This window comes from Trichosurus vulpecula, chromosome 4 (genome assembly GCF_011100635.1).
Source record: "Trichosurus vulpecula isolate mTriVul1 chromosome 4, mTriVul1.pri, whole genome shotgun sequence".
Taxonomy (NCBI): Eukaryota; Metazoa; Chordata; class Mammalia; order Diprotodontia; family Phalangeridae; genus Trichosurus; species Trichosurus vulpecula.
The window spans coordinates 15,815,974-15,829,608 of record NC_050576.1 but is presented as its reverse complement, the minus strand read 5'-3'; positions in this window follow the sequence as shown (position 1 = coordinate 15,829,608).

The window sequence follows — 13,635 nt, the reverse complement described above, 5'->3', positions numbered from 1 at the left end:
TTCTCTTTCTTCTCTGGGGACACCTCCACCAATTGCCTCCTCCCAATTGCATTTCCAGAAAATACATCCAAACTAGCAAATATCTGTGGTTAACACTGTTTATAAAGACAAAGTAAATGTTTAAAACAAAGAAAGGTAAACAGATTTTCCTTGGGTCTAGAGGAAAAGGCTTAAGGCTTATATAAGGGAGCCCAAGGGGAGAAAGGAGATACCGAGTGCCTTGGGGTCTGAAGTCTGGGTGGGAAGGGGTTTCAGCATCTGTCCTGTCACAGCTCAAGCCTAATTGGCCTAAATGGTCTTACTCCTGGTGTCCCGATCTTTCCCAGCTCCAAGTGGCTATGGCTTCTCACAGACTCCACTTCTTCAGCTTCAAGTTTCTTTTATGAGTCTTGGCAAGAGCTGCTCCCCTTCACATGACTCAGGATCCTTGGACTTTCTGAACTTACTTTAAAAGGTCACCTGGGAGCATGGCTGACCATAGCTCATTCTATGGCAAGGCTTCTTTTCTTCCTTTTCCCTCTAGATGGATCATTTCAATGGCTGCCAATTTTGTAGCTAGTTTCACACCTTGTTGTCATCTCCTTTGCTGTATATGGTCCTCCACTGCCTTGGGCTACATGTTGCTCCTCTTAAGGGTCTCACTCATTTCCTAGAGTTTCTCTTTCCACTGTCATGCCCCTATCTGCTGCCTCCCCTCCCCTTCTCATGTGGGTTTGGTATCATCAGCACATGCTCTGGGAATTGAGATAAATTCTCCGAGGGGATGTATTAACATCTGTTGGCAACATAGTGCTCACATACACCAATTGACTTGGTCCCATAAGTGAGAATTCCTGGTTCTAAATCTGAAGACAGGATGGTAGAATCATAGTAAAGCTGAAAGGACCCTCAGGGGCTCTCTGGTCCAATCTCTCCATTTTACAGTCAAGTGTAAAGGAGAGGTTCCTCCCTGCCACTAGCTTGGTTGATGTAATCATGAGAGGTTAATGTGTTACTAATATGTTAATACTTTAGAAAGGGTGAAAACTTTAACTGAATTAAAGGGGGAGTACCTTATTTCTTGGCAGAAGATGGGTACATACCCAAGTGACCTTAAAAGTCAAAGTAGTTGGAGAGTTTGACATGACCCAGCCCAGGGAGCCAGAAGAAAAAGAACCCAGCTCCCTGGAAGGAAATAAATCTGGCAGAGAGTTTCTCTTCCTTCCTTCCTACCACCCAACAGCCATGACATCTAACAGGAGAGCTACTTGCTGAGAGGAGGGAGACAGAGAGGGAGAGAGAGAGAGAGAGAGAGAGAGAGACAGAGAGACAGAGATAGAGAGACAGAGAGAGACAGAGACAGAGAGACAGAGACAGAGACAGAGAAACAGAGATGAGAGAGAGATAGAGAGAGATACAGAGACAGAGAGAGATAGAGAGACAAAGACCAAGACAGAAAGAGAGACATCCTTGTGATGGCGAGAACTCATTAACAGTTAGTTTATGGATTTGAGAGAATTCAAGGCTCAGCTAATAGAGCAGAGACACCGAGTTTGGACAGACATGGATATAGAGAGGCAACCACTCAAGGCAAGAAACATCTTCAAGGGTGACTTTTGGCAGCAAAGGAGAGAGCCGGCTATGGACTCAAGAGAAGGTTAGTCCTAAAAATAGAGAGCTGAGCTGCAAGATGGACTCTATAAAGAGAGAAAAGACACTCAGGTATAGGAGTTCAGCTGGAGTTTTGAGTTGCTTTGGCCACACATATTCTCATTGAGTGTTCCTCTCTCCCTCTATACTCTTAAGTTTCTGCTGACTCTTCACACAAATGTTGTATATGATTGGGGTAAGAGTGTAACCCAGGTTTGGTGGGAGGGGGTAATATTTTATAGCTATCATTTTTAGTATACCATCTTAGTAAATGCCTTTGCTAAAAGCTGTTAGTGGTTGGTCATTAATGTGAAGCACACTTATGGGGGCTCATGAGCTATAATTAGAAGAGTAGGGACTTGCAGTTTTCCCTTGAACCTTGAGAGCAGCAGCTACCCTTTAGAGACCCGACCCATGAATGTAGAGGCAAGTTGGAGGAGTAGCTCGGAAGTCATGCTACACAAGGCAACTGAAACTCAAGGAAGTTAAGTGACTGAGGCTCACACCTGCACTAAGTATCAGAGGACTTGAACTCAGGTTGTCTCACTTCAGAAGCTCTTCTTTCTCTGTGTGCCACATTGTCAAATTCCTATTTTCAGGGGACAGTTTGATTGTGTCTATGTAGCATTGCTTCATTTGCTAATTATCAGTGTCACCTTGGACCAGTGATTTCCCCTTTCCAGGCATCAGCTTCCTCATCTGTAATGGTGACTACATGATTTCCAACTTCTCCAGCTCTAACAGTCTATGATTCTATACTCATGGTGGGGGAGCATTTCTAAGGGCCCTTGTGTGACTGCCTTGAGGCAGAGACATGGATTAAAAGGCCCCTACCAGTGGTTCCATGGCACCATGGTTCCATGTAACCTCTTCTTTAGCGTCACACTGCCCCCTGGGGGCCACACTGACAGCAGTGCCCACTGGACACAAATCAAGACAGGATGTTCTTTTAATTCACCGTTGCAATGATTTAATCTCCAAACACTGGGTGCATTCAGATTCCAAAATGGCTTCTTCTCTGAAGTTCGCTGAGTAAGTGCTCTACTGTTAAGTTATCTCTTGGGTTTTAGAGGCAAAACTTTTTGTGACTTTGTTTTGCAGCTTGTCCATGTTTGTTTAGAAACTGAAACCAAGCCTGCTTTCATTAAGCTTGTTTTTACATCAGCTAAAATGCATGAGAAAGTAAAAAGAAACCCTTGTAACTCATCTGAAGGCTCTTGGCCCCACTGAGGCCCCAAAGAGATCAGCCCTGCTTTGGGAAATGGGGTTGGCAACGTTTCCACTCCCTGCTAAAGAAAATAAGAAAAGGAAGACAGGATTTTGGCGGGATGTCACTAACCTTCAAGGCAGATGTTTGGGGCATTAACCGCACCCTCCCAGAACACATCTCCTGGTGCCCTTGTTGGAATAGGGAACTCGACTTAAAAAAACAACCGTGTAACAATGAGCTGTTCCAAAGTGAAATGGGCTGCTACCACAAGAAGTTGTGTTCTTTCTCCATCACTGGAGCCTTAAGTGGAGCTCCACCGACCATTTGTTACAGAATTACAGAATTTCAGAGTTAGAGTTCATCTAGACCAATTGCTATGTGAACAAGAATCTCTCCTCAATCTATTTGACAGATGGTCATCCAGCTTTTGCTTGAAGATGTCTGAGGATAGAGAACCCATTACATTTTAGCTTCCTTCATGGGTCTCCTCCTCAAAGTGCTCCCAATATTTCACAACTCCAAACTCCAAACTTAGCCATTTAAAATCCTATTTTTGCTTGTTCAATGTGTCTGCCTACTTTAATTCCCTCAGAGGGTTCACTGGGTATGGCTGAAGTGAATACCTTACTCTGAAAAATTCCATTATCTGATCCAAATCCAGAATAGTAAGAGAGATACAAATCAAAACAACCCCGAGGTCTCATCATATACATAATAAATTGGCAAAATGATAAAAGATGGGAATAGTCAATGTTAGAGAAGTTGTAGAAAGATAAACACACTAGTGCATTGTTGGTGGAGCTGAGAGTCAGTACAATCATTTAGGAAAGTAATTTGGAATTATTGCAAATAAAATTACCAAAATAACCTTTGACTTAGAGATTCTTCTGGTAGGCTTTTATCTGAGGCAGGTCATGGAGAAGAAGAAAGTCCTCATATATACCAAAATATTTTTTAACAGTACTTTTTGTAGTAACAAAGAAATAGAAAAAAAGTTGATGCTCATAGATTGGATGACTAAACAAATTATAGTACATTAGTGTAATGGAATACTACTGTGTTATAAGAAATTATGACTATGATGAAATCAGAAAAGCATGGAAAGGCTTATGTGATCTGATGCAGAGTGGAGTGAACAGAGCCAAGGAAACAACATATACAATGACAACAACCTAATTGGGAAGACCAATCACAAAAATTAAAAAGTTAATTGTGAAAAATTACAAAGAATGAGCATCCCCTCCCACAAAAAAAGATATGAGAAGACAACCAACCCCACTCCTTTGTAAAAGCAGAAGGTCCTCAGGAGTGGAACGTTGACTATAATATTAGATTTTTTTTTGATGTAATGATCGATTTTACTGATTTCCCCCTCTACTGCCCTTTTTTTCTTTAAAATATTCTGTGTTATGTGGGATAACTCTTTAAGAGGGATACTGGGAGAAATTTTGGTGATGTAAAAACAAAAGATATCAACAAAAATTTATTTCAAAATCTTAAAGGGACTTTGGGAAAATAGGCACACTGGCATGGTATCTGTGGTACAATCTGTGAACAAGTTTAAGCTTTCTGAAAAAAATTGGTGTTTTATAAAATTCTGATAGGTAGGAGGAGGTAAAAAACAGAAAGAAATACCCCATATATGCTAAAATATTCATAGTAGCCTTTTTGTGGTAGCAAAGAACTGAAAGTGGAGATGCCCACAAATTCAATCAATTTATCAGTCACAGGCATTTCTAAAGTGCCTGCTATGTTCTAGGCACTGTATTTGGTGCTTGGAATACAACTACCTTGCCTCAAGAAACTTGTATTCTATTAGGAGAATAGGACAGAATAATCACATAAGCTAATACAGGATATATACAAGATGAATGCAAGGCTGTTGGCCAAGGATGTGGGCACTAACAACATGGAGAGTCAAGAAGGATCCTTGGAAGGAAACAGAAAAAAACCAATATAATGAAACTGAATTTATTTGCAAATAAACTTGTAAAAAAAATCCACCTAATTATTTTGACAAAGTTTGGCCCTGGAGTGCAAATGAGGAGAGAGAAACTTGATTTAGGCGGGAGGGGTGTTAGAGGTGCAGAATGTTGCATATAATGACAGATGGGTAGATGTGTCATTTGAATTTACTAAGTTTTTTTTTTAATCTTTGTTATAAGACTGGAAGGGTAGGGAGGGGAGAAGAATATTTTCAGAAGTGAATGTGATGCAAAAATGGAAGACATTGGTGAAATTTTAAAAGAAAAAATCTCTTATTTACACAATTTATTTATCTATGTAATCATGTGTGTGCTTATGTGTGTGTATGTTGTGCATATATACATATACATATATAAATATATACATGTACATACACATATATTTGACAAGACCAGTGATTTCAATGGTGTGGGGGAACTCCTGGTGAGGAAATTCCCTCTACCAATGCAGATCAGCAACTACTTTACAACTTACAGTCTTAGGGAGTTTCCCAGAATACTAACATGGTAAGTGACTCATCCAGGGTGACACTACCAGTATATGTCAGAAGTGAGACTTGAACACATATTTTCCTGATGACAAAACCAGCCACTGTGACATGCTGACCTTGCCTATGTAAAACCCTTTCTGGGATCACCCCCCACTTCCAATTCCACTCCTAGTTTGGAGTCACCAGAAGGCAGCTGTGTATTCCTCCTTGGGGTTTTAGAGGTGACCCTATGAGGCTGGGATTCCTAGTACTGTTGCTTAGGAGCTCCAGTGGGTGTTCTTCCCATTAACAATCTGCCAGCTAGACTTTGTTAGCTTTTAGCAAAAGTATTTAAAAAGGTGATGTAGGGGACTGAATCCAAGATGGTGGATTAAAGGTAGCATTTAGCTGAATTTCTCAATGTTGTCCTGTAGACAACTTTAAAATAATGCCTCCAATAAAATCTTGGAGAAGGAGAGCCAATAAAAGGTTGGGGAGAGACATTTTCCCAGCCTAACACAACTTAGGAGGTTGGCAGGAGAGGTCTGTGACACCAGGTCAGGGCCAACCCAGGGTGCACACAGCAACAGCACCAATGGGGGGCCTCAGAGGCAGTTGCTATGGTGGCAGCAGTAGAAGCTTTAGGAGCTCCCAGCCTAGGACTGGTAGAGGTGTTGGACACCTGGCAGAAAGATTACAGGTGACTCTTTGCTGGCACTGATTGACAACTCTCTGGCCAAAACACAGTTCTGAGTCTCAATTTGAGGGTGGAGAGGAGTGCTTGTGGTTGGTCACAAGGGAGCAGGGGCCCCAACCTCAGTGCCAAGGCAAAGAGGAGAGCTAGTGCTTGTGGCTGCAAAAGAGTAGGGACCCCCAAGAAGAATACCAGTGCTCTTGACTGCAGGGGAGCAAGGCCCTTTCCTGGGTAAGGATCCAAGTGTGGAGAGCAGTGACCACCCCTCTCCCAGGATCACACCACCTTGGAAACATCAGAAACCTGCTCGGAAAACAGCAGCACGAAAAAGCCTGAAACTTGGGACAGGGCTTCCCCAACCCAAGGAGAGCGGAGCCCAACTTTAACATAAAGTTCAATGGCAAGAAAATCTGGAAAAAATGAACAAATAATAAAAAAGAACTTGACCATACTACTATGGTGTCAGGGAAGACTAAGACATAAACTCAGAAGGCAACAATGTGAAAACAGCTACAAACAAAGCCTCAAAGAAAAATGCCAATTGGATCTGAGCCCAAGAAATATTCCTGGAAGAATTAAAGAGAGAGATAAGAGTACTAGAGGAAAAATTGGTATAAGAGGTGAGAGTGACGTAAGAAAATTATGAAAAGAGAACAGCTTGAAAAAAGAGGCACAGCTTGATAAAAGAGATAAAAACAGACACAATCAAAATCAAGAGTTGGAACAGAATCTATTTTGCTTTAGCTGAAGTAAAAAAGGAAGGGTAACAATTATGATCTCAGACAAAGCAAAAGCAAACATAGACCTAATTTAAAAAAGATAATCAAAGAAACAACAGTTTTCTAAAAGGTACTATAGACAATGCAGTAATATAAGAAATTTTTTATAGTAAGTTTCTCTGATAAAGCCTAATTTCTTAAATATATAGGGAAATGAGGCAAATTTATAAAAACAAGAGCTATTCCCCAGTTGATAAATGGTTGTAGGATATGAACAGGAAGTTTTCGGAAGAAATCAGTGCTATCTATACTCATGTGAAAAAGTCCTCTCAATCACTATTGATTAGAGAAATGCAATTAAAACAACTCTGAGGCACCACCTTACACCTATCAGAAATGACAGATGCTGGCAGGGATAAGGGAAAATAGGTTCACTAATAATGTTGGTGGAGTTGTGAACTGGGCTAACCAGAACAATTTGGAACTATGCCCAAAGGACTATAAAACTGCATACCCTTTGATCCAGCAATACCACTACTATGTCTGTAACCTAAAGAGATCAAAGAAAGAGGAAAAGGACCTATTTGTATAAAAACATCTATAGCAGCTTTTTGTGTGGTGGTGAAAATTGGAAATTGAGGGGATGCCATCGACTGGGGAATGGGTGAACAAGTTGTGGTGTATGATTGTGATGGACTACAGGTAATGATGAGAGGAGTGGTTGCAGAAAAAAGAGGGCAAGAGCTCTATGAAATGATGCAAAACGAAGTGAGAAGAATGGGAGAAGGTTGTGCAGAGCAGCGACAACATCCAATGAAAGACTTGGCTGCTCTGTTCAATACAACGATCTGAGATAATTCCAAAGGACTCATGATGAAACATGTTCTCCACCTCCAGAGAGAGAATTGTCAAACTGAGTGCAAATCAAAGAACGATTTTCTTGCCTTCTTTATTTTTCATGCTTTTTTGTGATACGGCTAATATAGAAATATGTTTTGTGTGATTTCATGTGTATAATTTATATAATTTTTCTTGCCTTCTCTGTGGCTGGGGGACGGGGTGAGAGGGAAGGAAAAAATTTGGAACTCAAAATTTAAAAAGCAAAGAATTTTAAACATAACTAAATAATACTTTTTTTAAAGGTGACATAGTAAGAGCAGTTGGTATAAAAATATAATCCCCAGAATACACACAGCACCCATTGAGAGAGTGGGCATAAGCTTAAAGTACTATGGCGATGGGGCCCACATGCAGGATACACACAAAGCAAAGGAGTAACTTAGAAGTCCCGATTACTTGAAGCCCTTCCTTGAATCTCTAGCCAGAATCTTCCCTGGTTCAAAGGTCACCCCCCTTGAAACTTTGTCCTTCAGTCACTATCTTCCTGTATTAGTCCATATTCATAATTTTCCAGGGTGCTCCCAGATGGATGCATTGTTTCATACTGGTCTAATCTCTCTGATAATGGTCAAGTTGCGGAGGGGAGGAGAGAAAGAGGAAGAACTCCCCCTCCCCAAAAGAGGACTCCTCATCAGAGGCTTGAAACCAGCTCCCAAGTTGGAGTTCTCTTGGCTGGCCCGCCTCCCTTTTTGTCCATGAACACAACAATGGGCCTGACTGACACTTTTGAACCATCTTTTGGTTTATCTCTTAGAGAGACTTACTTCTCACAAAGAGATCACAGGGTCTCAACCTCTTACTTATATATTTCAATACTCTATCACAAGTCCTTCCACTGATGATATTGCATTGATTGAGGTGAGAGGGTAGAACGGTCTCCCTTTTCACAGACAGACATGTGCTTGCATACATGCACACATGAGTGCTCACACACACAGAAATACATACAAAGTAAATGCTCACCTCTGTGTTGCTTCTTGAGATGGTTTGACAATAGTACTATTATAATGCTGGGGCTAGATGAGGGATGGCAGAGTCATAAAAAATCTGAAGTCCTGGCAAGATGTCCATCTAGCCTGGCACCTGGTCTTGGAGCTGGAAGGCTGTCCTTGCCAGTGGGAGGGATGTGGTGAATGCTGGACCTCTGAGTGCAGGGCAAAGGAATTGCAGGGGGTTGCTCATCTCCTTTGAAGGAGGCAGAAAGGCCAGTCTGGCAGTGAAATGGAGGAGGAGGATACAAGAGGATTTCATTTTAAGCCTTCCTGGTGCAGTTGGGCTTGGGGGAGCAGCTGCAAGGTCCCCCTTGCACCCTGGGTTTTGGTTAGAAGCCTAGCACCCAATTCCATGACCCAAACTGAACCAATGGCCCAGCTACTGGACGACCAACATTGTGACCACCCCTCCCACTTCTCAGATGTGTTTTATAATTAACTTATCTTTTTTCTCTCCTCTGGCCTGGTATTGTTGGATGGGCAGGGGGTAGTATTGCCAGATCATTACTAGTGGAGTTGTGTGCCTGACAAACTTGACCTGAAAACTGTGTGGCTCTTGTGGGAATGACAGAGGGCTCCTGTCCAGGACCACTGGGGTGGCCTGAGTCGGAGAAGAGAAACAGCCAACCATGCGCCCTAGCCAGGCAGCACAGGGCTGCCAGATCATTTGCCTGGGGTCTTTTTCTTTTTTCTTTCATTTTTTTTTTACATTTTCCCCTCCTCTGTGACCACACTAAAGGGGCTACAAAACAGGACAAAAAAGGCAAACTCCCTTCTACCCAGGCCACTGGAGAGAGAAAGCATCAGGCTCTCTATAATTACGGAGACCCTCAAGGAAGAAAGTGAAAAGTACAGGCAGACAGAAAGCCCCCTTATTTTTGAGGCTCAGGGCAATGCTTGAATGAATATAATTCTAAGCAATTCCAGCCTTTTAATTCTGCTCACCCATATTAGAATGTTAGACAAAGAAAGAAGCAAAGGAAGGAAGATATAAGGAAGGGGAAAAACAGGAAAGAAAGAAAGAAGGAAGGAAGGAAGAAAGAAAGGAAGAAAGGAAGGAAGGAAGAAAGAAAGGAAGAAAGGAAGGAAGGAAGAAAGAAAGAAGGAAAAGGAAGGAAGGAAAGGAAAGAAGGAAGAAAGAAGGAAAAGGAAGGAAAGAAAAAAAATGGAAAGATGGAAGAAAGGAAGGGAGGAAAGGAAGGAAGAAGGAAGAAAGGGAGGGAGGGAAGAATGAAGGATGAAAGAGAGAGAGGGAGGAAGGGAGGAAGGGAGGAAGGGAAAGAAAGAAAGGAAAGAAGATAGGAAGGAAGGGAAGAAACAAAGGAATGAAAAGAAAGAGAAAAGAAAAAGGAAAGAAGAGGAAATGGTGATCAGAAAGAAAGGGAGAAGAGACCAAAGGAAGGGAAGGAAGAAAGATTAAAAAGACAGATAGGAAAAGAGTGAAATAAGGAAAGGAAGGAGAGGAAAAATAAAGAAATGAAGAAAGAAGGAAGAAGAAAGGGTAGACAGAGAGAAAGGAAGTTAAGAGGGAAGGGAAAAAGGAAAGAAGAAAAAAGAAAAAATAAAAGGAAGGAAAAAAGAAAAGAAAAGGGAAGGAAAAGAGAAAAGAAGCAATTGAGGAAGGAAGGAGAGAAAAAAGATAGGAAGATAAGAGAAAAAGCAAAAAAGGAAGAAAGGAAGCATAAAGGAGAGAAAAAGAATTAAAGGGGGAAAGATAGAAAGAATGAGAGATAAAGGAAACAGAAACAAAGAAAGAAAAAGGGAGAGAAAAAAAGTTATGTTCTATTAGAAATGAACATGGACTAAGGCTTCCCATTCCTTGTCGATGGCCTAAAGGTTTTTTTTGTTTGTTTTTTAAGACAAATTTGCTTCCCTTCAGCCCACTGTGATATTGAAAAGATCTGGGATGTTTAAAACTGATATCCTATCACAGCTGGCAGAATTGATGTCGAGAGCCAAATGTGCCCAGTACCAGAGGCAACAGAATGCCTTCAAGGTAAGAATCAGCGAGCAGGGGTCTTGTATGAAGGAAATCCATTGTCATCTTTTATTAGACCAGTGATTCTCCACCAGGAGGTGGCGACAGCATGATGGATTTGAAGCTGACCCATGGGAAAAGAAGCCTTCATTAGCCAGCACATTGTAGTGGAGAGAGAGCTGGTCTTAGAGAGAGGAAGATTTATATTTAAGTTCCAGTCCTGACTCATGGACTAACTTTGTGACCCTGGGTGAGTCATTTAACCTCTGAGCTGCTGAACTGCATCAGAACAGGGAATCTTTACACTGGGAGCTACCTACATGGATGAAATCACAGGTCCCTTCCCCACCGCAATCCCCAATCCAGACAACCTTCTTGTCCCCAGTTAGCAAAAGCCCAAAACAAAACTGAACAAAAACCAGGCAAAAAACCCAGTTCTGAAGCAAAATAGATACAAAGACACAGTGTGGTACAGTGGGTGGAGATATCAGAAAGACCTGGGTCACTTAATGCTCTGTGCCTCAGTGTCCTCACCTGTAAAATGAGGAGGTTGGACTCTGTGGACTGTAAGAGACCTCCTAAATCTAAACCTGTAAGTGTGGGACGTGGCTCCTACACCCTGGGTGCCCCTGGCCCTTTTCAAAGAGCATAAACTGCAGATCTGCATTGGTAAAGGGAGTTCTCATACCTGGCGTTCCCAACATCAATGAAATCCCAATATTTTAAAGAAAATTAAAATGTCTGAAATTCCATTTTTAGTTTAAGAAAATCTTTTATTACTTAATAATGGAGGAACATGGCATACATTCATCTCGTTTCAACTCAGTAAGGTTCCACTATAGGGAGAATCCTATCCTAGCCACCGAGGGAGGTACAGAGTATAGATAAGATGGTGACCCTGGCCAAATGCGGCTTATTGCATCAAAGAGGGAAGAAACGCAATTGCACACAGTAATGACCACACAAAATAATGCAGGATTATTGTGGAACCTCCGAGTTGAAAGAGCCTCAGAGACCATTTAATAATAATGACAGCTAGCATGAATATAATGCTTAAGGTTGGATTTGGTCCTCAGAACAGCCCTGTGAGATAAGGGCCTTCCAGATGAGGAAATAGTCTTAGAGAGGCCAAATGGCTTGTTAGGAGGGTAGCACAGTTAGTTAAGTGTCCGAGGCAGGATTTGAATTCAGGTCTTCCTGATTCCAAGCCCAGCACTCTCCATTGCTCCACCTAGCTGCCTGACCTGGAGCCCAGCCGGGATTCCCTTCCAGGACACCCTTATTGCCCTCCACCCCCAAAGAGCCTTCTGTTGACTTTGTAGATATTGGGCGTCTAATGTGTACACTATTTGTTTTTCCTGGTAGAATGTGAGGTCCCCAAGAGTGGGGATAATTTCACCGTCTTTGTGTACGCTGTCTTTGTCTAGCCCAAATGTAGGCATTTGGGTGGCATAGATTATAGAGTACTGAGTTCAAATCTTGCTTCAGACGCTTACTAGCTGTGTGACCTGGAGAAAGTCACTGATCCTGTCTGCCTCAGTTTCCTCATCTGTAAAATAGGGATACCAATAGCACCTATCTCCCAGGGTTGTTGTGAGTATATAAATAGATAATACTTGTAAAGTTTTTTGGAAAACTGGCATATATATATATATATACAGACATATGTATATATGTATATGAATGAGGATATGTATTTACACATACACACATACATATTTATATACACACACACATATAGACAGATATACACGTGTATATGTATACTGGCTATTCTTGATTATTGATTGAAGGAAGTCATTGATCAGCCTCTGCTTGAAGATGACACCTCCTTTGCCCGCTGAAGTGGCCCCTTTGCCTTTGGGATGGCTCTTCCTGGTAGGAAGGGTTTTTTTCATATTAAATCAGACTAGTTCAGTGGTTCTCAAATATTCTGCTCTCAGGACCTCTAACACTTTTAAAAATGATTGCGGAGCTCCCTGCTAAGAACTTTTGTTTATGTAGTTTATGGTTATTGATATTTACCATTTTGAAAATGAAAATATCTCAGTATTGTTTTGAAAATAGTTTTGACCTCAAAGACAGGAGACCCTGGGCCACACTTTGAAATGACCTGAGCTAGTGGATTGACTACTGAACCTGGATTCGAATCCTGTCTCTGACAATTATGTTACCAAAGTAACATCCTTTAACCTTTCAGACTCAGTTTCTTCATCTGTAAAATAAGGATGATAATGGTGCCTTCCTCTCAGGGTTGTGAGGATCAAATGAGATAACATATTTAAAGTGCTTTGAGAACTTTGAAGCACAAAATGTGAATTATCATTATTATTACTCCTGGTAATTTTGTCCTCTGGAGTGAAACAGAGCAAGCCAACTCCTTTTTCTACATGTCAAGCTCCTTCCATATGTCAGTCTCTTGTCCTGGCGAACCACATCCAGGTTCTTCAGTGGGGCGTCATATCCTGTGGTTTTTTGGCCACTTATTGTCATGTTCAGCCTCTCTGGGAGATAATCTGGCTTGTCAATCTCCTTCCTACACTGTGGCACCCAGAATCAGAAATAAGACTCCAAGTCTGACCAGGGCAGAGTATAGTGGGTCTAGATGGCCAACCAGTCAGCCATCTTGGCTAAATGATTGAACGACTACCGAGATCTCTTCCAACTCATTTTGTTGTTTCTGGGTTTTCAAAAAAAGATCTTTGTGCTTATGTGGCTTTAGATTGCATTGACTTTTGGGGAGCACTACTGACTCATGATGTCTTGGTAGACTTTTCTCTGAAGCCCCCAAGAACTTTTCATAAAAACTGTTATCTAGCCCCTCTTCTAGGTTTGTGTAATTGAATTTTTGAACTTCATTGCAGGACTCCATTTTTATTTTTAGACCAGATCTATGATTTTTCTGTTATAGGGGAATTTATGGTAAGGAAATTCTCTCTACCAATGAAGATAGGCACCTGTTCTGTAACTTACAGACTTAGAGGTATCTGGAACACTGAGAGTCTATGTAACTTGCCCAGGGTCAGAGTCAGAGACAGGACTTGAACTGAGGTCTTCC